The sequence below is a fragment of the Vicugna pacos genome, chromosome 7, assembly GCF_048564905.1.
Source record: "Vicugna pacos chromosome 7, VicPac4, whole genome shotgun sequence".
NCBI lineage: Eukaryota > Metazoa > Chordata > Mammalia > Artiodactyla > Camelidae > Vicugna > Vicugna pacos.
In genome coordinates, this window is record NC_132993.1 from 43,928,736 (window position 1) to 43,952,562 (window position 23,827).

At 41.4% G+C, this 23,827-nt stretch overlaps 1 long non-coding RNA gene across 1 annotated transcript in view; it reads right to left on the reverse strand.

The window, feature by feature from the left end:
- The window catches only part of LOC102534476 (uncharacterized), a 119,055-nt gene extending 97,005 nt beyond the window's left edge, over positions 1-22,050 (reverse strand). Inside the window, exons 1-2 of the long non-coding RNA XR_012074710.1 lie at positions 21,967-22,050; positions 21,327-21,441 (exon numbers count right to left, since the gene is read on the reverse strand). This is a non-coding gene — a long non-coding RNA (uncharacterized lncRNA). The remainder of the gene's footprint in view (positions 1-21,326; positions 21,442-21,966) is intronic.
- Between the last annotated feature and the right edge of the window lie 1,777 nt (positions 22,051-23,827).

Below are 23,827 nucleotides of genomic sequence, written 5' to 3' on the forward strand. Positions count from 1 at the left end.
CAGTTTGGTTAATTTTCCTCTTCCATTGGATGTCCTTAATTGCTAACACAGGAAAGTTTTTGGAGAGAGGAAAAAGCATATTCTGGGTAAAATTATTTTCCACATTCTAAAAAAAAAAGAGTAGCGATCACACTGATAATATGAACATTTTGTATTCAAACATTACAAAATACAATATGTGGAATAAATTCCAAGATATCAGCATTTTATGAAAAGCTAAGATATGGTTACCATCACCCTCTGTTCCACCTGAGAGAGGACCAGGGTCAGCCCTCAGGTGTTCTGCTGCCCACCTTCTGTCAGAAGCCAGGTACTGTGGCTGGCTCTGGAAGGTACAGGTGACCCACACAGGAGATGCCAACATCACCATCACCCCAGGAAATGGGAAGCACAGCAACAGGACACGCTGGGAGGGCTCTGAGCAGGGGAGGGCGTGAGCCTGGATGAAAGCTTAACGCCATGTGCTTCTCGTGCCCTGGATGTGTATCAAGATATAAGTGATTCTGACTTCATATTTTTAAATGCCCTATTTAAAGAGTGCAAACATCAGATGCTAGGAAACACCAAGGTATGTTTCACTTTAAAATAGCACAGACTAAGGAATATTGGTTTACTGCGCTCAGTGTTACCGTCACTAGGGGGAGAAGAGGCATTCACATTTCTTATTCTTACATTTTTGAATAAGAGCAGAAATTTTAAAAGATGCCTTCTGACATCTAGAATGTCACACATTTGTTTCAAATGTTATTCATCTTTTTAAAGGAACTCTGATATCTGATATGACTTGTGTTCACCTGGATTTTCCATCTCAGTATCCCAGACATTTATTCAATCCTTTATTTATTCATCCATTCTTTATTCCCTTGTTCATTCACACGGTTTTTTTTTTCCTTTCAACAAAAACACACTGAGCATCTGCTGTACGTAAGGCACTGAGAGCAGTGCTGCGGAGGATTCAAAGATGCACCAACAGCCTCCCCAGCCAGCAGGCTAGATAAGACATTGGTTCATTTGTTCATTTGGTCGTTTTCCCAAGCAGTGTTTACAGGGAGGACTGCCATGTGCCAGGCTCTATCTTAGGGTCTGATAAACCACCTTTTAAGGTTTTCCAGTCAGTCATAAAGGAGAGAGAAACAAGCGTTGCTCTAATAAAGGCAGTGCACGACTGCCTGATGATCACCGTTTAAGAGAAGTGCAGGGAAAGACAGTGCTCGGGGGTGTAGAAGCAGAGACCACTTCCTGCCGGGAGAACAGGGCCACTTCCTGAAAGAGGCGGCTTTTGAGCTGGGTCTTAGAGCTGGAGGTGTGCAAACTCAGGGAGACAGAAGAAAAAAGGAGGACTGGGTTTGGAGAACCCTGGATATCCCAGTTTAGCTGGACAATAAGCTGAGTAAAGGGAGTCAGAGGGGAGGGGAGGCCAGAAAGGCAGGTCACAGGGGTAACAGAGGACCTAAATGTTGACTGGACCAGAAATTTAGTACCCTCACACCTTCCCAGTTAACAGTGGAATGCAGACTCCAGCACCTGCCTTTATTAATGAAGGGTGGTCACTTTATCCAAATCTGTAAATACTTAAGAGCTTCTGTCTATTACATCCATTCCGTGATTGGTGCTCCGTGTTATGGGAAATAATTGTGTCATCAGTTATAATGCCAGGCAGCCACCGACACCAGAATCCACTTACACTCCAACTTAGTTCTTCCCCCTTCCTTAAATGTTTACCTGATAGTTCAATTCATCTTCAGAGTGATAGATCTTTCACAAAAGCCCTAGGAGAGGGAAGGAAAGGATTCCTCCTTAACGAGCAGAGATTTGTAGCGTAGCGTGGGTGGTGGGAAGAACCCTGGACCTGAAGCCAGAAGACAGCTTAGGCCTGGCTCTGTCATTTAGCAGCTGGTGACACTGGGCAAAGTATATACATGCTCTGACCCTCGATTTCTTATCTTCCTATAAAATGGAAGGAGATAACATGCCCTCACTCAGCTACAAATACTGGGAAAATAGAAGCCATTACTACATTTAGATAACAGTTTAGAATAGTTAGTACTGATTCATCATCTGCCAAAAATAAATCTAGAATAACTTTTTCTTTGTGAATAATGTCTTCTTTCTTGTCAAAGTACTGACTTTCTTTCTAATTTAAAGCTACTATTTCTTCAAAAACATTTTATATCCATATTGAGATGATTTCTTCTGGTCTTTTAAAATTCTCTTTCTTAGCTTTTGTCTGTTATTTAACTTAGGAAAAAGCAAAGGATTAATTTTGTCATTTAAATTTTGAAATTAATCGTGAATTTTCTGAATTTCTATTGTGTGCTTAAATTCATATTCCTGGCTGGGAAGGACACAAAAGCCATGTTGGGCAGGGGTTTCGACCACAAAGACATTACAATCTAACTAGTTACCTGAAGTCATTTTGTTGTTATATTATGTATGCAACTAGAAAAACAAAATCAAAGAATAACCAAAGGTCAAATTCTGGTTGAGACTACATGCGCTGCAGAGCACAGGAAAATGGAGAACTAACCTAAAACAGAAGCAGCAGGGAAAGTGTCATGCAGTAGGTGGGTTCTAGGGGAGCCCTGAAGGTCAGGCAGGATGCGAATGGAAGGCAGGAAAAGGAGGGCACCCTGGGCACTGACAAGGCAAGGCGATGGTTACGAGCAGTACGTGACGTGACTCTATGAGAACAGTGGCCAAATCGAGTGGATAGAAAGTGCTGGAAATGTGGCTGGATCAGATTATGAAAGATGCAGAAGTTTAGCTCCTCTGAACAAATGACTTGATCATTTAAACTTCTTGGGGTCATACATAATTCGCTAAAATGGGAAGAAGATACATAAGCTACCCTCTCTGCTTCAAGACACTGGTAGTCTGGGACAGAGGACGAAGTCTCCTGACAAATAACTATTTGCATCCACTGATTTGGGGGAGCCAAGGAACCTCCTGGGGAAAACCATACAAACAAGTCAACAGACTTGAAAAGTTTTTTATACCTGTTGGTCAGGCAATTTTATACATGTTTTGAGAGGGGAGTACATCAGAAGCCAAGTTGTGGGGAAAGATGGAGAAACCGCAGGAGAGAACTCATTCTACGGGATGGGGTTTGGCAGGGCCAGCCAGTCTGAGAAGAAGGACTGAGAGCCAGATGTAGCGGTAATCCTGGACAACTGGTGGTATCTGGTACCTGGAGCCACCTGACCCAGCTAACCTGATCATGTCTAAATACCTGTGTAGGAACTGAGAGAGGAGCCTCGATACGTTTCTTTAACACCACAGTGCTCAGGCAACAACGCTGTGGGACCCCACTCTTACTGTAACATATTGGAAGGAGGCCACCAAGCAGTCATAGCACCCATGAAGACTGATCGTATCAGTGGGGGCAGGTCAGTCTTTCAGTATCTGCACTTAAGCAAGGGAAGAGGATACCATAGAGCAGGCCAGAAGTAGCCACATGGTGAAGATAGCAAAGGCTAGAAGCGTTGTGAGTGATTGGACATATTACCAAAACATGTACTTTATCCCCCCAACCTCCATGACAAGAGCAGACTTCTCCACCCCTTGACTTTGGGCAAAGCCAAGTGAATTGCTTTGGCCAAGAAGATGTTAGATAGGACACAGACTGAGGCTTACAATGTGCTTGTGTGGTGGGGCTCACTCTTTGTGCTTCTGCCATCATCTTGAGAAAACTAAGTCCCAGTTAGCCCCTTGGTCTAAGACAGAGCAGACCCAAGCCCACAGGATGTAGCAGAGCCGACCCCAGCCAGCCTGCAGATCCAGGAGAATGAGCGACGTAATATAAATCACACAAACTGGAAATCCAAGTGACACAAATTGCAGAATCCAACATTCCATACACTGAGACTGTCCCTGCCTACCCCGGTGACTGCACCTATCAATGACACAATAACTGTACTGTGTCATTCATAATAAGAAACTGTAAATAGGGGCCCCACACACAGAGTGTTGTTTTATTTTTCTTTCCCACTAAAATCAATGGGAAAACAACACTCCAGCTTCGGCTAAAATGAAGCACAACTGTGAACAAAAGTTAAAACCGGCTCAGACAACAAGCTGGGTTCTGCAGTGGAAATTTCTGAAGCTCAAGTATTCTTTTTTCCTTTCAGTGCATCATTCCTTCTTTATATGTAAACTTTTATTTTGGAATAACTTTAGACTTACAGAAAAGTTACAAAAACAGTACAGACAGTTCATGTATCCCCTTCTCCCAGCTTCCCCAAATGCTAACATTTATTTGGACTTCATCAGTTTTCCTCCTAAAGTCCTTTTTCTGTTCTAGGACCCAATCCAGAATCCCACAATGTTTTGTCTCCCTTCAAACTCATGACAGTGCCTTAGTCTTCCTCAACATTCATGTCCTTGACATTCTTGAAGATTACTGGTCAGTCACTTTCAGAATAGGTTTGTCTGGTGTTTTTCATATGGGGAGTGAGGTTTTGCATTTTTAGTAAGAATACCACAAAAATGATGTTGTGTCTTTCTCAGTCATCTTGGGGGTAGGGAGTAGGGGAAACTGTCTTGTTACTAGAGATGTTGCCCTTGATCACTTGGTTAAGAGGGTCTCTGCTGGGTTTCAGCACTGTAAAGTTACTGTTTCTCCTTTGTAATTAATAAATATCTTGAGAAAGATCCTTTGTGACTGTACAAACATCCCATTTTTCCTCAGACCTTCGTCTGCTGACGTCAGCACCCATCAGTGGATCTTACCTGCAGCAATCATTGCTGCGGCATCTGCCGAAGGGTAGCTCACACCTGAAACCAGAGGGAAGCAGCTAATGAACCATCCTTTCGCTTCTCAACCTCAACTGAGCCAATAATGAGATCTGAACTAAGTGTGAAAGGGGGTAAAGGAAGGTCCAGTTCCTGAAACGAAAGCATCTCAGCTGCAATGTCTGGGCTGCTTTGCAGAGTTGACTGAACAGGAGTTGACAGATCTTGCTTAGGAGGCAAAGACGACAAGCAGGGAGCACACCCAACTCTCATGCTAATCAAGGTGAATAAAGCCACGACAGAGAACAGAAAACCACAGGACTCTGTTTAACACAACCAGGGGCTCAACTTATCCAGCCGACTCCCTTGTTTTCCATTTGTAATTAGAGTCGCAAAGAAATGGCCTCCTCGTGTGCTACCCCAAAGCAGAGCCCCAGACAACATCCTCATTTTCAATAACTCTTCCACTTTATCTCACTCTGCCTGATGCCTAATAAGCTGATTGCTATTTACTTTGGACCAACAGCTAATCTGTTAATGATTGATTTTAAATTTTTACAGTCATTTGTCTCTGGCAGGACCTGAGGCTGCAAAAGGCAGTCCTTTTCTACCTGATGAATTGGCTTTTTCTTAATAAAACAAAAAAAAAAAAAAAGGAAAAAGAAGAAAAAGAAAAAGAAAGATTTAAGTCAATAGTCTTCACGTTGCATTGTGCTGACAAACAATTGACAGTCAATGAGAAATTTCAACGCAAAAAAAAGAAATGGTAACGCTTCCTCTAAAATTCATCTGCTTTTGAAATTGTCAGCAAATAATAAAAAGTGGACATTTTGCTAATGGTGGCATGGGGTAAAGATCCTCTTCCATAAGAAGTAAATTGTAATTGTACTATAAATTTACAGAGCCTAAAATTCTTAATTAACAAAATTGATGCTCATTGCCCAACTGCAATGGGATATCTAAACAAATGTCTTTACTGTCCTTTAAAACGATCTAAATTGCACACCATATGATATATTTTTGTCAGATATATGCAGAAAAGTAAATTTTGCTTTCCATTAAAAAAAAGTCTGTTGAATAGACAGTGGTTAATTTAATTGATATCACACAGCAGAATTCTGCAATTTAATTGGCACTTCTAAAAAATGGAGCCGTGGATAACTACTGTGTTCTGAAAAGTAAAGGGGACACCAGGCAGGAGAGCACTGTGCATTTATAAACATTGCTTCTTCCACAGAGCTAAGCTGGCCTCAGAGATGCCATCTCTAATTTTGTAAATGAGAATGACCCCCAAGGCTAGCATCCCATCAAATATTTATTAAAACGCACCCCAAGACCTCTCATCTCAAAATGGAATTAAACTCATCCAAGTGTCTCTGAAAGATGTGAGTGATTTAAAATATGAACCAGCACTTCCACAAAGTGAAAAGAAAAGACACTGGTACAAAATGGGGTTTGGGTACCTGTAAGTGGTGGCAGGTCTTCCTGGAGAGCCAGTGTTATAAATTAGAAGATTAGACATTTTGCAGAGCCTTCAAACGGAAAGACTCAACTGTTTGAAGGATAAAAGCCCTAATCTTATTAATATTTTAGATCCTGCAAGACAGTGAGGCTCCATCCGCTGTCAGCACTACCTGAGAAAGAATCAAGGCAGCTGGGGGACAGAAACCGCGGACTCACAAATGGTCTACTGACCTTCCTGAGAGGCAGATATCATGTGACAGCGATTGCCTATCTCAGCAGACACGCTGGAAACAGGAGAAAGTGTTAAATATAACCAGGTAGACAGTGATGAATTGACACACTGAAAAATCGAACGCTTCAGTAATCAGCCTAAGGATCTGATATCAACAACATTTTTCAGTTTTGTCCAAATTCATTGAAAGGTGTACTTTAGCAAGTTCACTTCTCATTGGTAAGACCTTTCATCTTTATGCTGCTTTTCTGATTGGATTCTGTGTCGTGATGGGTTCGGGTGGCTCTGTGCAAGGAAGCAGACAGACGGCTCACTTGTGAGAGGAGGAGGACTGGGATGAGCACAGATATAAATGGGAATTACTCCAACATTAATTAAAAAACTATTAAATATCTATCAAGATGGTTATTTAGAAAGAATTATTAAAGCCATGGTATGTGAAAATGCATCAGGTACTGTGTTCTAACAGCACAGTAAACCTGAAATATTAACATATTGCCCTCTATTTTGCAGTAGGAAGCCTCTATAATTCTAATTATAGAACTCTAATTAATGTCTACATGGCTTCACATAACTTCATTAAATCTTTGGAATATTTATATTATCCAAAGACAATCTCTATCCATTAGGATAAAGAAATCCTTTAAAATAATTTTTTAAAATGCTATTGATATGCTTTTCTTTTTATGAGACACATAAGTCATACAATTTACTTTAAGGTTTTATTCATCTCTGTAGCAGTATTCCAAAAACTCTTTAACTCTAAAACACCTTTTTGTCCCTGGTACAGATAGATGTAACAAGGCTGTCAGATAAGGTCACTCCTTCCTTTGAGATTTAAATAAAAACCAGCTCATGTCTCCAACCATTATCCTGTGGGAGGTCCAATATTCTCTCCTAGATTTCTGAGAATTCCTGAGAGTTTATAGTCTCACAGTCACTTCTCTCTCTCCAGTGACTTCCTTGGGATAAATTCTTGATCTCACTGTTTCTCATCTTTCATGGCTGCCCCATGACAGCCCAGATCTTGAAGGTGACCCCTTTTACTTGATTTCTGCCAAACACCACTCCAATAAACTATACGTGTGGAGCAGACTTTCTATTTCCTCAAAAGTCTCTCATTGGGTCCCATCATTTACCGCCATCTTGCTTTCTCCCTTACTTCATCCCTCTCCTCTCTTCTTTCTTCTGTGCTCCTCCCCATTCCCAAATTCCTGTAAACTTCATCCACAAAACAATTTGCTATCTCTTAGCCTAGCTCCAGACTGCCCAGACTATCTCCTGGGGGCCTTATCTTCATAACCAAATGCTTCCACTAAGGTGGTAGACAGTCTCCTCCCTGAAAGGAATTCCTGGCTAGCTCTTAAAATAACAGCATTTTCCTCCAAGCTGCTCATATGTTACAAGAGATATCTGACTCATTCCTGCAAACATTCAGGAAAAGAAACACAAAGGACAACTAATTTTGTGAAAAGCACCTTAGGAAAGCATGGAAGGTCTACAACAGATAGGAAGATAAGATCAGAATACAGGGGCACTAGACCTGGGAGGCAGGACTTCAAGGGTACCCTGCTTTTAAATTCACCCTGGAAAGGGTCAATGAAAGGATTGATTCATAGATAGTCAGAGAGCCATGCTGAGCTGGAAATGAGCCTCCATCCCAATGTCTTCTTAAGACTCTGAGCTCCTGGCTTTCCCCAGAAAGTTCAGTGTAGAAGCACCATAAATGGTGTTGCGTGTGACTGATTTCCTATTGCAGACTAAGCCAGAACCTAAGATGAGAAAACTCCCTGCTGCATGGAAGGGTAGAAAGAATTCCAGGAACTGAGCAGAAGTCAAATTCTTTTCCTTGACTCCCAGCTTGAATATAGGAGATAGAGCATCTCTCCACTACCTATAAGCTTCAAGCCACTCAGAACTATATGGAGAATAACTCAAGTATGACTCATATACCAGCATAAGATCAACAGCCTTAGCAAAGCGTTAGAGTCCCAGATCCAAGAACACAAATAGAGGATGACTCAATTCATCAGCAAATTCAGACACATCCTAATCTCTGAGATAATTCAAGCAGAAGAATTTTACTTTAAAATGTCTAAATAGGTTTCTATTCAATGCTTTTTTTTTTTTGGCTCTCATAACAAAGAAACAATGATTTCTAAACAGATAACAAAAGTAAGTCAACCAGGTTCAAGCCTAAACAAGAATTTTCATCTTAGTTCAATGCTGGAAGTGTATATTCAATGTCTACTATATTTAACTCAGTGGGAGGCAAAAGTGAGAACGCCCATCAGTATACACTGGAATAAAACCCTGCAAACTGCTTGAGAGGAAACAGTAATTTTACTAAAATTTGTTGCAACTCCTAGAAACATTTACCCAGCTATAATATGGCTGGTCTATCAAAGACACGTTAGACACAATTTGCCCATGCACTGAGGAAACTGTTGCATCTCAGGGGACCTGGGAAGAAAGTGACTTGTACTTGGTCAAATATTGCCCTTTACAACATAATACATATGATTCAGTCTGTTCTTACTGAATTCATATATTCTGTATATGATGATAAATGGCAAACATTTTCATATTTACTGTAAGCCTGGTACTGTTATAACAACTTTTATATATACTAACTCATATCTTCATCTCAACAACACTATAGGTAGGTACCACTATCATTCCCAATTTACAGATGGGAAAACTGAGACATGGAGAGTACAACTCACCTAAAGTCCCACAGATAGCAAAGATCCTAGCCAGACTAGGATTTGAACACAAGCAGCCTGCTGCCCAGGCTTTTACACTTGGCTTCTATGCCCTCTATGGCTTCCACTCAATGTGGGCCCACAGCTGACCTTCACAGTAGCTAGCTTCCTGTGCTCTGATTAGCAATAAGTTCTTGAGGTTTGAGGACACAAGAAAACCCCACAAATCCAACCTAACTGCAGGGAGGGCAATGGTTGAATAAAGAGAATTTGCATTACAAAGTAGTTTAGAATGTACTGGTTGGTTAATTCCAAATGCATATAGTGCCTTTCACCACAACATATTAAGAGTGTCAAGTCTAGGTTCCAAGGACCTCCTTAAAGAAACAAATAAATATTATTTGCATATGAGGTTTTACATGCCAGGATATTAAAAACAATTTGTTAACACCTTTCCTATACTCCTACTTGGACTATTCATTTTCTTCACAAACCATTTCTCCCTTGGAAATACCAGAGTAAATACTAGCCTGGCCAAGTGAGTGCACGATTTGAATAAATGGAGGATGCACTAGTGAAATCATACTGCCACAGTAAGGTGGGTCTGCATCTCTAACTTAATCCGTGAGACACCGCAACACTGTGAAATGTATCCTGTTCCACTTCATCTTGCATTTAAGCGCCCCCTTTGTCATAGCCACTTGGCAACCCTAAACGTACTTGTGCTTGAATCAGGCAGCTGGGCAGGCTAAATTCCTCCAACCCTCAACATGCAATTCTCTCTTCACTTATTAGCCCCAGTTCTTAACTTGCATATGACATAAACACTTACTTGCTCATGCACTTGTTCAATTAATTTTTGCCTAATCACTTTTTTTTCTGAGGCTCCAAAGATTAGGCATATCTGACACAGCTGGCTGCCCTCTGCTCTTCCTTTTTGGCAGAGGCCAGAACCTGTTCAGATACCTACCCCTTCCATACACAACTCAGGATTAGTCCTAACTGATCCCCAGCGGTTGGTTGTGGTGTGAGCAAGTGAGCAAGTGTCAGCTTAAGGGTTTCTGGCAAAAGTCAGCTGGAAGGTTTCCGGGTTTCTGTACGAAGTTATACAAGGATGAGAGAGGCTCTCCCCATTTCTGTTGGATGTTACTATGTCTACATGTGGTGTTGGAGCTGCAGCAGCCATTTATGACTATGAGATCAACTACGTTGAAAACAACAGAGCAGAGAGATGAGAAGGACCTGGGCCAGGCACGATTTTAGCGAGCCATCAAATTAACCATCCACAGAATCTCTCTACTTCTAAACTTCTAGTTATAGGAAATAACAGATGTCCTCACTGGTTTAGCAAGTTGAGTCAAGGTTTTCTGTTACTCAGAGCTGAAAGTATCCTAAAAGAGACAGCAGGGAATGTGACTGTATAATTCACTTTAATTAATTTGTTCAACAAGTCTTAAGTGAGCAACCACTGTCTCCAGGCGTTGTTCTATAACTTGGACACAGAGCAATTTAAAAAAAAAAAACAGACAAGTATCTGCCTTTATGACCATGTGTTCCAGTGAGGGATTCACTTTGTGCGATGCCTTATACATTCAGCACAGCCCAAAGTGGGAAGAGAAAAGGAATCCAATGCTGGGAGGATGGGAGGTAAGTTGTATTTATTATGTGCATCAGAACACATTTTAAAAGCTATCTCATTCAGTCACCACAGCTGCATGGTGAGCTTGGTGTTATGGCCCCATTTTACAGATGAGGATGCTGGGGCTCCAAGATCATAAGTGGCAGAGCCAAGATAAGACTCCACATCGCCGAAATCAATCCTGACCCTCTTTCAGCTCTCCTGCTGCATCAAGCATGCAGGGTGTACGGTGGGTCAACAGGAGCAGCAGAACTAGAGACCCACCAGATCCTGGTGTCCCTGCAGATGGATACGTCATGGATACATTTCTCAACCTGGTACCACCACAGGGCTATTGTGTGCCCAATGAGGACTGTAAACAGGACAAGGCAGTAAAACTCAGAACAATCGCGAACAGATGGACATCTGGCAAAGGTAAGATAAACACTCAGAGCTTTTGATAAGCTGGTGACAGTGCAGGAAGGAACGGAGATGAGCTCGGAAGGGTCTGTGATTTCCTGGCCTGTCAGCTCTGATCCAGGCTGCCCTGCAAGAGATGTGGCCCCACCCTCTGTAGAAAATAAACACAAACAGCTCTGGGATCACAGACAGGCTGACAAAAAGGAGAGGAGTGGGAGGAGGGGTGCTGCTTCATTTGAGAGCCGTGTGTTTGCTACAACAATGCACAAAGAGATCAATCCTTCCAGAAATTTCTGCTTCGAGTGCTAGTTAGTGACATAATGATGGACGCTTTCATTTATTGAGCACATGGTATGACACATGCCAGGCAATGTGCGAAGTTACGAAGTTATTATGAAGTTAATTCTATTGTTACTCTTGTTTTTACAGATAAGGAAACCAAGGCACAAAGTGTTTGTCATTTGTCGAAAGTCTCAGAACAAATAAGGGGCAGAACTGGGATCTGAACCAAGTCTGTCTTTTACTGGGCTGTACCCTCCTCTACGAGAGTTTATGGAACTCCAAGGCCCTGTGTGCTCACATTCTCCACTCTGACCCACGACAGTGCTTCTCAGCCTGTCCAAAGTGAAGGGCTGGTTTGTTTGCTTGTTTTGTTTGTTTTATCCAAACTGCATGGACTGATAAAGAGTTCTAGTGTGCTGACAGAATTCCACCACACGACTCGTAACCCAGCCTGCTCTATATAAGCCTCTAAGACCATCCTCTGACTACTTCTTGGATGGTGTAGCAATGTCAAATCACTAGGAAGGTTTTCATTCTAAATTTCCTCTCGGTTTCCATATTGTCTCATTGTGGACCAGCAGCAAACAGTCCAAGACAGGCACTGGTCCACAGATGACACTTTACACAGCACTCATCCAGGACACTTAACCTGCAGCCCTCAGTCCAGAAAAGGCAAGAGGGCCACTTAGCAATGATGAGTGTTTGTACATACAAGGACATCTCAGAGAAGGAAAGCCCAACATTTAAAGATCCAGATGGAAAAAGGGAAAAAAGGAAACAAAGACATTTATAAAAAGGTAGTTCATGAGGGGCAGGTATAGCTCAGTGGTAGAATGCATGCTTAATTTTTTTTCACAAGCATGAGATCCTGGGTTCAATCCTCAGTACTTCCATTTAAAAAAAAAAAAAAGGTAGTTCACAGGCCTAAAAGCATCTTTCAATAAACTGTAAGATATACTTGTCTAACAGTAGAACAGAAAAATAATTCTGGTGAAGCCATTCATTGGAGCAGTATACAGCCATTTGAGGGGTAGATATAACGTTAAACAGAAAACAAGATTAACATATAAAAGTATATACCTAACATGAACCCATCTCCAACACATCAAAATCTGCTATCAAGAAAGGATTTTACAAAATATCTTGTCCTTAACTGTAATTGGTAGATTATTTTAGCTACTGACTAATGTCACTCTTTTCCTTAGCATATGTATTCATATCTTCTTAACTTATTTTTAAGAAATCTGTTACAAATTCACATTTGCTAAGGTGTAGATGACTGATAACTCCTAGTATTTCCGAGAGAGCATTTCCTTTTAATGAGAGATACAGCTGAAAGGAATTAATTGTCAGATTTCAATCAGCTATGCAATAGGTGCGTTGAAATCAGACAACAGATGAAGTTGGCTGGAATCCCTGTTAGCACACGGCATGAGCCTCACAAGCTTGGTCCCAGTATTTCTTCCAAATGAAACAAAACAAGAGTCCTGGCCGACACCAACAAACCATGAGATCAAAAATGCAGGTGGCTGCCTTGGTCACCCAGTTAGGAAGTACATACGTGGAGGCTTTTAAATTATTTGGGATTTAAAACTCACCTGCTTCCCAAAAGAATTTGAAAACACTGATGAAATTTTAAATAATTCAATTTAAAAAAAAACAGAATATAGTTTACAACATCCAGAAGATAGATGTAAAGATATTACTACGATGGAGCAATGAATTAGTTTTCATTTTCCTCCCAGGACACAGCAATACTTTTTACTCAGCAAAAAATTGCTGATTGCATCTGCCACAGCACTTCCTCCAGTAGGTGATCAAATGAACAAATTTAATCAAAGTGCATCAACTTCAAGGTTTAACTATTTCTTCCAAAGGAAATTTGTGGAAATCAATACATAAATTATGAAGTATCTGTTAAATTCCAAAGCAACAGCACACTCTGATCACTGTTTTACTTTCCCACTAAGCCATCTACAGCATCTCAGGCCTGCAGTACATTGTGCACATTATGTGTTACCGCTTTTTTTTTTTATGTTTCAAGTGTTATCGCTTTATAATGTATTTAGAACTCAACAGACTCTCCTTCCCCTCACCTCACCATCAGATGATCCACATAGGTCGAATTTGGTGTCAAGCAAATTAAAAGTGTTATTTTATTATCCAAAGTAATTGTTTCAGTATTAAAAGGCCATTATGCTGAATCAGTTATGTTGGTGATTATGCCATTAAGAATGTGGGGCTAACTACTGGGTTAGCTGAATGCCCATGTTTGCGAAAGCCTTCTTTAGGCTCTCCTAGATGTGGCAAATCATTCCTAACTGGGTACTCCAAATGGTCTGTGCACTTCAGATTTATTTTTCTAAGCCATTAACACATGGAAGCCCCTCCCCAAATTCCCTCAGCAACCATTAATTAACAATGTAAGAAGAAATAACCAGGCTTCCCATTGTGATGTGGCTGAGACTAAACCTTTCAGCAGTGATGATGCTCAGAACTAGACCGTCATGGGATGAGATCTCTTATTCACATCAACTATTTCTATCATGGGAAGAGCAGGGTGGGGAGAGAAGGCTATTAGAACAGTGCTTTTATTCAGAGCATCATTTAAAAATCTGCTGGATACAAATACATTTTTGAAAGCCTCAAGGAATCTCAGCCTTGTAAGGAATTTTGCAATAAACCTGGACCTCAAACAGCTTCCACAGCTGATGACTCAGCAAGTGCCAAGCCCTACGTTAGGTGATTCGCGTATCATCACTGATGCTTACAAATCCCTGCAAGGTTTCTCTTTTACAGATGAGGAAAAGAAGCTTAGAGAGGAGACTCTACCCAAAGCGTCATGGCAATCTGGAAGTTATAACAAAGATCCACTTGGGTCTGTCTCCAAAACACAGGCTTCTACTGCATACCAACTCCCTAAAACAGCAATCCAGCTCCAAGCTTACATTCTATGCCAGAGGGTAGCTTGTTCAAGCACATACCTAAGAATCATATGGTTAATCATAAAACCAACAAAACCCTATAAAATACCCAGAAACAAACTTTACAGGAAACAAGCAAAATCTGTTTGTGACACACACACACACAAAGGGACATTCAAACAAAGGCTTGAGCAATTCGGAAATCATGTCTCATTCTCACATAAGACTCAGAACTGTGAAGAAGCCAATTCTCTCACCCAAATTAATCTATAAGTGCAATTCTAACAAAAATTCCAACAGGATTTTTTATGAATCTTTGAAAAATGATTCTAAAGTTCATCTGGAAGAATAAAGAAAGCCAGGGAAATTCTAAAAACAAATAGTAATGAGATATTAAAATATGTGGTCCTGGCACAAAAATGCAGACTGATCAAATGACCACGGTAGAGCCCAGACAGTGTATATGGACATTTAGTACATAATAAAAGTGGCATTTTATATCAGTGGCAATAAGATAAATTATTCAAGAAATGATCTCAAAAAAAAGTAGCTAGCCATTTGGAAAAAACACACAGAGCTGGATGCCTGCCTCATTCTTTATACTGAGTTAAATTCCAGAGGGATCAACAATTTAAATATAAAAATTAGAACCATAAAGTAAAGGGGGAAAAAAGATGAAGATTTTTATTATCCAGGGAAAATGACAGTCTTTCTTATCATGAGTCAAAGGCCAGAAATTAAAAGGGGGAAACCTGATAAATTTTATTTCATTTTAAAAAAAGAGAAAACCTCTGTAATTAAAAAAAAAAAGGACAAATGACAAATAAAAAATATTTGTAACAAATGTAACTTTTAAAGTTAGAACCACTAATCTAAAAAGAGTATATAAAATAATTTTTCTTTATATTTCCCAACATTATTTGATTTTTTTATAATGAGCATACACCATTTTTCTACTAAGAAAAATAATAAAGCTGTTTTTATTTTTAAAATAAATATTTTTAACCATGCCTATTTCATCTAATGTATAACTTCCAATACTTAAAAGGAATCAACCAGTAACTTTAGATCACACCATTCACTGCGACCCTAACAACAGGGAGGGGTCTCAAAGCTGGATGCAGTTCAGAATCACCCTGGAAGGTTTTATTGCTGATTCAGGGGTAGAGGAATTTGCCTTTAAAATTTAACAAGCATCTTGTTACATTTCGCCTGCTAACTCCACTTTGAAAACTATTACAGTAACATATTCAATCACAGAACATTTCAACCTGCAAAAAAGAGACACTATCTCTGAATTTACCAGGTGATGTAGAAATATCTAGTGCTTCTTAAAGCAGCTACATTGGCCATTAAGAATTGCTTTCTCTATCTTGTAGCTTTGGTGGCCCCTTAAGATCTGATGTTAAAATGTTAGTGCCAAATGAAACTTATCGTCTAGGTTTTACCCTCAAGATGGCTTACATTTTATGACAGGAAAACAATTCTGGGGTATGACACTAAATTCTCTGCAGCTGCATGGTGTGAAGTATGGGAGATCTGTCTTCCACAGTCAGATGACTCTTAGAGGAATTCAATCTTCCGTGTGCAGTCCAAATTTCATTTACTGAAGATGCCATATATGCTTTCTAAGGTGAAAAAAAATCTGATTCTTTTTGGAACTTCTCTGTTTAATCCTGACAATATGATTTTTTCATAAATTTGGAATGACTTTTTCAAGTTTCTACTGGCTTTTCTTTCCCTCCTCAGTTTTCACTTCAGTATTAGGAGCTTCACAGGCTTGAAGTATTGAGACACCAGTACAGGTCACTAGGTATGAGTGACTTATTAAGAAATTCAAGATTTCAAGTCAATTGATGGCATGTCTAGACTTAAATGCTGTCCACTTTGAGATATCTTCCTATAATTGGAGTTTTCAAAGGATGTGAATGCCTAGAAATTGATCTCTTTTTCTAATTGTTTTTCCTCTTCTTTCAACTTTTAGTGACAAGTAGTTAGGTCCTATCACCCACATGTTTAAAAATTGCAGACTGCTCATGGGATCAAACACATGCCACGATAACAACTCTTGTGACCAGTGACTAGTCTAAGATAAATTTCTCTCTTATATACTCAATGCACTACATACATATGTATTATTCTACTAGATAAAAACAATTGTTACCTTTTTATTGTTTATCTAGCATTGGCTCATTCCTTCCCTCTTCAATAATTATTTGATCAGTTCTTGCTGCACACCTAGATACAGTCTAGTTACTCTGCTACATCATAAGCACGTAAGAATTTCTGGAAACTAATTTTGAATGATGTAATTTTGTGCTTCCCCTAAAAGGAGCCAAACTCCACAATCACAATATAGCTCCAGAAATATCAACTATACAACTACCGTGAAGGGAGTCTCAATAATCTCGGTAAATGGCCATGAAAAAATTTTAGAGTGATGCCATACCAGTGAGGGATGAACAACCAACATTGCTTTCACCTGGTGCCCATGGCCCCCAGATGGGTACTTTTGGATCGCCTGGTCTTCACTGGTGTAGAAATACTTCAGCTTCCTGCCACCCGACATGACATGTTCTGCCAGTTGCTCTACTTCATGCTGGTTGAGGGACGTACTTTCTCACAATGACTGTTCTTCCAAAACAATCTTTACGCTTCTACATGAATCTGGGAGTGGATCACCAATGAAAGACTCTGCTATCTGAACAAGGATTCCATGTCTCTGAAGTCCTGATAATGATTTGAGATTGGCACCTGCTCACCCAGGCAATAAAAATCTTTCTCTTCATCTCTCAACAACCTTGTGCTGCTGTTTGATTTCTGAGAAAATTAAAAATTTATTCTCAGTGTCCAGGCCTTGCTCCATGCCAATGAAAATATCAAATTGGTATCAGTCAGGAGTCCCCCTTGGAAGTCACTGACATGGATTCCACATGTGAGATGATCTCATAGGAAGCTATTTTGGAAATCTCCAATATCAACATGTGTGGCAGATGGCTTGACTCTGTGAGGTCTCTGCAGAGCCTCCCAGATCTCTTGTTTGCATTTGCAGAAGTCAAGGCTCTGAACAGTGACTAATAGGGCTGGCAAAACATCCTTCTTCAATAATTTGTAATTTCACCAAAATCCCTCATCTTAGATGAGTCAGTGGTCAAAAGAGTTGTTATCATGGCATATGTTTGATCCCATGAGAAGTCTGCTTGTGTTTATTTTATTTGCTTCTAGATAGCCTCCAATAAAACTTAGAATACCCTGAGCCTAAGAATTGAGGGAATTACATAAAGGTCATCTGGAAGTCAGCACAGACCTAAATCAACTCCCTCATTCTTTGGGCCAAGATGGGCTGGGTAATCCTCAAAGAGTACTGGTGGCAGCTTGGAGGAAGGTCTCTAATCAATAGGCCACAGGGTTCTCTCTCTCTTCAGCCTCAATCAAAATGTTTCCCTCTGCCACAGACAAGGACATAGAAGGCATGCTTATCAAATCTGATGAAATTCATTCAGCATATGAATCCCAAGAAACAGGACACTTGACATCCAACTCTGCAATATACTTTAGAGAAACCATTTAAGCAATGTCTGTGCAATTTTCAGTGAAGATAGGATTTAGTTTCATATGAAGAGTAATTATCAAAAGATTTATACTGCCTGCTATTGTTTTGTTTTCTTCTTCATTCTCATTGGTATCTTTTTTTTTTTTTGAGGGAGGGGAGAAGTGCTTACAGAGTTAGAGATCACAGTGGGTGTCCATGGCAGTTAGTTCCAGAAAATTATAACCAGTCATTAACTACCATCTTAAATGAGCACTCCAAGATATCACACACTGCTTCTTGGCACACAGAACAGAGGATAAAGTCCCTACAGGCAAGTTCAAGGCCTATAGTTCAAAGGCCATAGAATTTTAGAACTAATAAAAATATTAGAAATTATCTAGCCTATACATCCCATTTTACAAATGAGGCACTTTAAAGCTACAGGATCCCCATGACTTCAGAATGCCCCACTATAATTCAGATACAGAGCCTACATGAGAACCTCATTCCTTCCCTATGTGTCTCTCCCTTGATGCTCCAGGATGCCTGACTGGACGCCTGACTCAATGCCTCCTTGTAAGTAGGTGGTGCCTCTCCTTCTGGTCTCTTTTCTCCCAACACACTCCCTGTGAGCCATTCTCACCAGCACGTCCACAAAGCTCCACCCCATTATTGTGACTTTGTCTGTCTAGAAGTCCCTCCCAGTTGGTCTGGAAACTCCATCACAGTTAGTCGCTCATGTTCACTCTGCCCATACTATGTGAATTTTCAGACTGCTTTACATCCCACTGTCTCTCCCACTGTGAGCTGATGGGAACAAGAATTAAATGTTAGTCATCTTCTGGGACACTATGCTGTACACCAGAAACTGGCACAGTGTAACTGACTGTCCTCCAATTAAAAATAAAAAGTCGTCTTGAAAATCGAGCCTCAGGTAGACCCAGGTATATCGTAGACAACAAATGGACAAATTAAAAGAAACAAACCAACAACAATTAAAAAAAATAAACTTTAGGCCAGGCCCCATTCCATGATTCTGTGGAAGCCATAGATATTAAAAAGACAAAGGTTTAGCTCTCAAGGGGCTTACAATCCAGTGGAGAAGTCACTTATAACTTCTCAACAAATATTGGTTGAATGATGAATTAATGTGATCTAACTTCATTTCTCCCACATTGATAATACATTACCAAAACTCAACTGATCTCAGTGTGTTTTGTGGAGCAATCGTTTTTTATCTTGATTAACAAGACTTCCTACTTTGTAGTCTGACTTCCTCACTTCACTGCATTTATCACAGGGAACATAGGGGAAAAATCCACTCACACATATTCGAATAATCCCAGTAAAACACTGAGTTGGCCTGGAGTGGGGAAATAGGCACACATACTGTTAGCTGGAGTATAAGGCAGTACAGTCTTTCTGGTTATCAACTTGGCAATATATACCAGCATTTTAAATGTATCTCTCTTAGTCTCAGCATTTTCACTACTAAGAATTTATCCTGTGAACATATTTGCACAAATCTGCAAATTTATACAGATACTCATTGCAGTGATGGTTGAAGTAACATACATTTTTAAACTGTTACATCCAGATCCTGGAATTCTATGCAATCATTACAAAGGGTACAACAAATTTAAATGCACTAAGAAGGAGAGACATTCAATATATTATTATTAGTTCAAAATACAAGGCACTGGAGAGTAATATTTGGTATTATCCATTTGTGTAAACAAAGAATAGATACATGTCTTTGCATATATATAAAAATTACTAAAAGAATATACAAAAAATATTAACAGAGATTGCAACAGTGGATGGTATAGTAGAGAAGAGATAGGAGAATTATTTTTCATACATTTTTTCTGTAGTGTTTGAATCATTTTACTGAATGTTACTTTTATGATTTATAAAAGTGTCTTCCATCTTCTTACCACCTTCTTGTTTTATTTCAGTTTAGCCAACTCTTCTGTTTTCAGGACTGAGGTTATTTATTGCATATTAAGTCTCTCAAACTAATATACATCTCCCAATCTTATTCTCTCTAAACCACTTTTTCCACCTTAAATATGACCTTCCCAAGGTCTTTAGCTTATTATTAACCAGATGAAACCATCAGCACTTGGATCCTCAATCCAGGTATTGAATTACAAAAAGTACTTTTGAAAAAAAAAAAAACTGCTAACTCATTTGCCTCAGTTAAAACATCCGCAAAGATTAGCAACGTGGCAGTGTCAAGACACAAGAGGTCAAAGATCCACACACTCCACACAGGACGTCACAGTGGGGCTTAACTGGGGCAGTTCTGGTTCTGCCTTTAGGACCGGGAGCACTTTGATCTCAATGAAAGCGCTTAAGACACCGCAATTATCCCCGGATCATCGGCACGGTAGACCCAAACAACTCCAGTCTATCGTGTCAATGAGTACTCCGGGAGTCTTTAATGCACGGATCATTGGCAAGCTGTGCCATAAAAGCCCTGTAGGAGCCGTGGCCGTGTGTGGAGTCGATGCACCCTCGGGGACACCCCCAGGCCCGGATCATTGGCAGCGTATCGTGTCAATGCATACTTCGGGAGCCCTGTGCATGCTGAGGAACAATGGACACCAAAATACTTATGAAGTAGCTGTTACAGTGCATACGCAGTATTCACTCTTCTAAACGGCATGTCAGCAAGTTGAGTGTGCGACAAATAACTCCTAAAAGGCACAAAACCCTCCTAGAGGCCCAACTTCACACACGGACGGTTAGACCGTGGAACTATGGCACGACTGTGGTAGGAACGCGAGTCTGTCTTTACAGGGAACAAAGGCAATCTAAGCCACTGCTTCCACTCAGTGTCGTCAAGGTTTTCACTATAATCCCAATTACTTCCTAATTATCTGCCTGGGCATTTGATGCTTAAGATCCAAGAATCTTCCTCTCTCCCTACTGGGTTCCAAATCACCTGCAAGACTAAGGTGAAAGGGTTAAGAGGAAAGCTCCCTGCTCTTAAAACCTCTAGACTAGAACTGTCCAACATAAATACTTTCTGAGCCACGGGCATCTTTTTAAATGTTCTTTATAGCCACTTTTTTTTTAAAGGTAAAAAGAAATAGACCTAATAGATTTTAATAGTATATTTTATCTCTGTGTGTGTGTGTGTGTGTGTGTGTGTGTGTGTGTGTATAAAATACTATCATTTAAATAGCCCATCAATATTCTCAAATGATCAATAAGGCAGTTTACACTCTTCTTTTCCAAAGTCATCACAATCCAGTCTGTATTTCACACCTACAGCACATCTCCATTTGGACCAGCCAAATTTCAAGTGCTCAATAGCCACACGCATCCAGTGGCCGCCCTGGTGGACCGCCCAGCTACAGAGGAAATGGGATCCCAGCAGTTTAAATGTTCACTATGCCCCGTCAACTACCTGTCTCAAAGTAGGTGTGTGTCTAGCTTGCCACCTCATTTCCTGAGTGCTGCACCCGCCGAACCGCTTTTTCTCCGCCGCCTCAGTGGGTGGATCTGTTTTGGGTTCGACAATCCTAAAAAGGACCACAAATAAGCATTCAGAAAGGGGAAAAGAACGACTTTAGGCCGAAGCGATACTGTCGGTGTCAGGTCCTCTTTCTTGGAGATGGAGGTGAAGAGGAGAACGAGGGCTAGCTGGGGGAAGGGAAAAGGAGCAGGGACAGCGCTCAGGGTGAGGGTGGCGGCCTGGGTTGCCACTAACCTCCCCAAATGCGCAGTCAGCGGGGTTTGCCAGGTCCCGGGCAGTCAGCCCGGGTCGGGTGGCTGGTGTCTGAGGCTGAGTCTTCCCAGGGACACGAAGCGGGAGGGGTGCGAGGAGGAGACAGAGACAAAGCCTCGGGGGAAGAAAGAGAGAATCGAGCGGGAGCGGGAGCGGGTGCGGGCCGGCCGCAGACAAAGCCGGCGGCTATCAGGGGGAAACGGGGAGCCGCGCTCATCCGGGGACTCGCGGGACGCTGGGGGCGGGGGGCCCGCGCCCGGCAAGCCCATTTGAATATCAGGCTCTGCCACACTCGGGGAGCCGCTGACAACTTCATTACCTCCGCGGATAAAAATGACTGCGGGCAAATGCAAATGGCGCGCGCGTCTCAGCCGCCTGCCTCCGCGAGGCCGCCGGCCGCGGGCGGGGCCCCGCGCAGCGCCGCCCCCTCCCCGCGCCCCCCGCGCCCCCCCGCGCAGCGCCGCCCCCTCCCGGAGCAGCGCCGCCTGCGCCCCCCCCCCCGCGCCTCCTGCCGCCGAGCCCTGCTGGGACCGGGTGGGGGCGGGTGGGAACTGCTCGTCTTACAATGTTCGCTCGTGGACGTTAAGCAAGTGCCCTGCCTCTAAACTGGCATCGAATTAACGTATGGAAATACCAGAAAAAGAGTATACTCTGTGTAGGATTCCTAACCTTGAACCCTGATGGAAGAGGTTAGACCTCACTGGGCCTGACCGCTACGCCTATAGTGATTAAATCTAATGAGAGCATCCCCAGCGCCCCACTTTCGCTCGTAGAGCAAGGACGGGATGTACTGCGCCCTGTTCCCCAGGCCTTGAGGTCCCGCTGCCACCAGGACGTTATTGGGTCACCGTGCAGAACGCCCTTCCTAACCCTTGGCCTAGCTCAGCAGTCTGTATGGGAGTGGGGGCAAGTCCTGTGCACAAGGAAAAGCAGTCCTTACAGAGCCTCTCCTTGCTTTGACGCAAAGAAAGAGAGGAGGACTCACACCCTGGCAAGAAGTCACCTCTTGCCTTGTGACAGCTGTGGCTATTCCATGTGGACTTCTTGTGAAATTCTGAGGAGTCAGAAGGTCATTTGTATTAATAGTAACAACAGCAGTAACAAAAACAATAATAGTAAACATCTACTGAGGGCCTATTACGCAAAAACCTTATTCCAATTGCTTCACTGAGATTGTTTTTGCCACAACAACCCTATTGCTCACCAGGTGGGGGGACAGCTACTGGGGGGTTCTGGGAAATGCTTCCTTGCTGGACAATATCTTGACTCTGGGTATGTCACACCGTGTCCACCACCTGGTAACCAGCAGCAAAGCTGCTCTCTTCAGAGACAGATTTGCAAGGTTTAGTACAATTAATGTGAGGGCTGAAGTTGAGGAAAGTCAATTTTTAGTCCTATCTCTACCAGCAGTGACATCATACTGCTTCATATTTATTCAGAGTTATATTTAAGGTTCATTCTTTTTTGGAAGAAGAGAAAATATAAAGAAGTTAACAAATGAAAACTCCAGAAGTTTATTCATATCTCTTCCCTGCTGTCTCTGCGTTTCTTCATCAGTAAAATGGCTGAAGAGCTTCTGCTCCCGGGAACTTCAAATGGAACCTCACACTTCTACATTCTCTTCCTGGGCATGCACCTCCAACCTCATTCATTGTCAAGGCTCTAAGCAGCTTTTCCCCAACTCCTTTTTCATCAAGACATCTTTTTGCCCACACAGGCAAGGCATATTTTCTCTCCCAGAGCACCAGACCCTCCATCTAACTGTCTCACACGTGCACATTCGGCTGTCTGAGCTTGACTGCCTTTGAAATGTTGTTTACTGGCCTTCAAGTAGTCTCTGTGGAGAACTTGCATCTGGTTTTGAACATTTTGGAAAACAATGACTACTTAACCAGTCATTTACTTGTTTCCCTTGGCAATTGCTTTAAAACAAAGAATCCAAATTAGAATAGAAAATTGATGTTTATTGTTTCATTAAAGTCATGCACACTTTTCATTAAAATATGCAAAAAAAACTATGTAAAATATATACTATATGCCTTAACAATTCATCTAGAATCAGTGAGTGATGACCAGCCCAAATATCTCCAATGTTTCCCACCACTGAGGAAAGGAAGCCCAAACTCCTTAACAAGACACCCAAGACAATCCACAATCTGTGCCTAAGCAGTTTCAGCCTT